At 40.0% G+C, this 3,636-nt stretch overlaps 1 pseudogene; it reads left to right on the top strand.

The window, feature by feature from the left end:
• The first annotated feature begins 488 nt into the window (after window positions 1-488).
• Window positions 489-3,636, top strand: part of LOC102766663 — a 26,298-nt pseudogene continuing 23,150 nt past the window's right edge.

The raw sequence follows: 3,636 nt of genomic DNA, 5'->3' as shown, positions 1-3,636 counted from the left end.
CTTTACCTTCCCATATATACTATCTCCATAAAAGTCAGAAAAGTTAAGAACAAAATGTCTAAATTTCCTTTCAAAAATGATGTCCTAAGCAAGGTTCCCACCCTACATATAGGCAAGGATCACCAATGTCCCTTCCTGAGTAAAAAGGAAACAATACTCCTCTTTCATCATTTTCACAATAAAGACAATGAATAAAAGCTTTCTGAAAAGAAACTTAAATCTAATTTGTTTGCCAAAGTAGATTTTATTTAATTAAAAATTATATTGATTAAACAAAGTTTTATTGAGTGCCAGTTATGTGCATAGCACTGTGATTGCTATGGGAGAAATACAGATGAATATTCTGCCCCGTTAAAGGATTTACACACACACACACACACACACAAATATATATATAAAACCCTAATATGAAAGTAAACTGAAAGGTGGAACAACTGAACAACCAGTTGCTTTGATGTGCGCTGACAACCAGGGGGCACGTGCAGAACATGGTGTGCGTCAGCAGAAGGCGGCAGAGCATGGAACATGGCGAGCATTGGCTGAGGTGGGATGGTGGAGCAGGTGAGTGGGGTGCCAGACCAAGACAGGGCGCCAGTCACTGTCATTAGGATGAGCTTCTGGTGGTTACTGAAAATTCTTTGCTCCCATGCACTGCGGTCCCACCAGGTGCTCGCACCCACTGCTGGTGCCGGAGCTGGCCCCAATCACTCAATGCCATCAGCGGGTATGCATGGTGGCTGTTGGCCCCGATTGCCCCTGAGGGCTTCTCCACCTCCCCCCCTGCTCCTGAGAGGTGATTGGGAGAGCAGCCGCGCTCGCACCCACTAACACTCTCTGCTGGCACTAGCCCCAATCACTCCACACTCTCAGTGGGTGAGAGCAGGGCTGGCGCCATCAGCATGTGGGTACAGTGGCAATGGGAGCAGGGCTTCCAGCAGACAGTGGACTGGGGGCTGCGGTGGGAAGGGTCAGGAGGGGGCACTGAGGATGGGCCGAGACCCGCCCCTGTGCCCACCACAGCCTTGCGGCCCATAGTTCCTTTCAAGGTGCACAAATTCATGCACTGGGACCCTAGTAATCTTATAAAATGGCTGCTAGAAACGGTGGTGGCTAAATGCAAACTTTTTTATACATAGGTTAGAAAAGTCTTCACAGAAGAAACACCTGGAGAGGGGTTTTAAGGATACTGAGGACTATTCCTTGGAGTCGACAATGGGAAGAGCATCTGTCATACCACAGAAGTATGAAATAGTTTGAGCATACTGGCCAGTTTTGCATTGTGTATGGTGGTGACATATGGTGCAAAACAGAGGCTGAGATGAGACGCTATAGGGGAGGTAGAAGCTTGGCTCCAGTCTGCCTGTAGTTCATGCTGAGGTTTTGCACTTGCCCCTATAGGCAATGCAGAGCCATTGTTCAACATTAAACAAGGCCTTCCTTATTAAGACCAGTGACTTGGTCTCTTATTCCAAATTGTTGATAAGCTACTGTGAACTTTTCATGCCTGAACAATAAGATAGCTCTTTTTAACAAAACATTTTAGTTGCTAGTATTGGTTTTAACATAGTGTAATTAAGCTAAGTTAAAAATCAGAGTTGTAGAGTTTAATATTTGTTCTAATAAAAAGTTTTCCAAAGGATGTAATATACTTTCTAGTAGTAGTGGAGTCAATTTGTATAAGCCTCTCTCACTTTTGGAAATAATGCCAAGAGGAAGAGAGATGTACTATATGATGTAGCTTATATCATCAGTCTCAGGCTCGCTAATTTACACATTTTAACATCTCTAAAATCAGGATGTGTTTTAAAATCAATGCCAGTTCACAACTTTCATTCCAGATTGTTGGTTTTTCATTTTTCATCAGGAAATAAAATAATAATACACTCTCTCAGATTTAGTGAAGCTACTGGTGATAATTTCAATGGAAATTTATTCTCTACAATAAGGAGCGAAGTTTTCATTCAAGTACCGTCTCTGGAGTTTGGTTGGGAAGAGTAGAGCTCCCTGTGAATAGCTCTGATTTTGATTTTAACTTCGTGACCCTTTAATATAGTTCCTCATGTTGTGGTGACCCCCCAGTTTCGTTGTTACAAATTGAATATGGTTGAAGAATGGTGATTGATCACAAAGACAATATGTAATTGTATATGTGTTTTCCGATGGTCTTAGACGACCCCTGTGAAAGGTCGTTCGACCCCCCAAACAGTTTGTTAAAAAAGAAAAAATTAAAAAAATAACTGAATAATTTTGATTTTTTATATTTTTTCGAACTGAATAATTGCAAAATCTTCAAATGTGTAGATAAAATCAGAAAGGCTTGAACATTTTAAATTAAATAATTTAAAAGAGAAACAAAATTGAATTATGTAATTCTTGAAATTGAGCATGGGAATAAGGCTATATTAGGGAGAACTGTATAAGTAAATATATTTTTAACCCCAAATCCAGAAATTTTGGTTTTAGTCTGAAGTTTTATAATATGTGGTGAATACGAAATGTTGAAAGCATTTTTACCTGCTGGGTATAAGAAATATAATAAACAGTTTCAAAATTGCAAGTTATTCATATCCTTTAGTTGAAAATTTCACTGCATATTTATACCTCATGAATTGATAATGATTCATCAGCTTGCAAATGTCTCAGTTTTTGTGTAAAGACTATATGTCAGAAGGTTTGGAAAATAAGCAATATGCTAAAACTAGTTTCAATATTTCAATAGAATTAAAATAAGCCCAAAATTAACATTTATATTTGCATTTATGGAAATTGTTGTTTGAGGATTTGCAACACATATTGGCTGTCATATCAAGATATATACTATATATACATATATATATATATATATATAGAATAAAATATCTGATTATTTTGTTTGATGTCTTGATATCTTTAAAGTTTGCCTTTTTATTTAACTTATATCTCTTTGAAAGAAAATAACTGTGATCCTCTGTCTCTGAAGGGAAAGGTGACTCCGTACTGTGGGTTTATAAAAGGTAACAGAAATCACTGATAGGAATACAGATTAGTAAAATATTATGTTTTATTTGTTCTCAATATTAAATAATTCTATATCAAGACTATTAATATTGTGCCATTTTGTAAGAAATCATTGATGAGGCAGTGATTCTCTTCAAGGAAGCAGCCTTGGGGCCTAAGAATCAAATAATTTTGGACCTATGAGATTCCTTCACCCTAAGATACCCTCCCACTCATGTACATTGAAGATGTCTTTTAAACTGGTTTAAGGAAAAAATGCAAGAGAATTAATATATATACTAGTGGCCCTGTGCACGAAATTCATGCATGGAGGGGTCCCTCAGCCCGGCCTGCACTGTCTCCAATCTGGGAACCCTTGAGGGATGTCAGATTGTTGGTTTAGGCCCAATCTCCGTGGGATCGGGCCTAAACTGGCAGTCAGACATCCCTCTTGCAATCTGGGACTGCTGGCTCCTAACCGCTCACCTGTCTGCCTACCTAATTGCCCCTAGCCACTCTGCCTACTGGCCTGCTTGCCCCCAAGTGCCTCCCTCGTCAGCCTGATCAGCACCAACTGCCCCCACTGCCAATCAGCTCGCTCCCACCTGCCCTCCCCTCTGGCCTGCTTGCCCCAAGCTGCCTCGCCCGCTGGCCTGATCG

The sequence above is a fragment of the Myotis davidii genome, unplaced genomic scaffold, assembly GCF_000327345.1.
Source record: "Myotis davidii unplaced genomic scaffold, ASM32734v1 scaffold560, whole genome shotgun sequence".
NCBI lineage: Eukaryota > Metazoa > Chordata > Mammalia > Chiroptera > Vespertilionidae > Myotis > Myotis davidii.
This window is presented reverse-complemented; position numbering and strand designations above follow the sequence as displayed.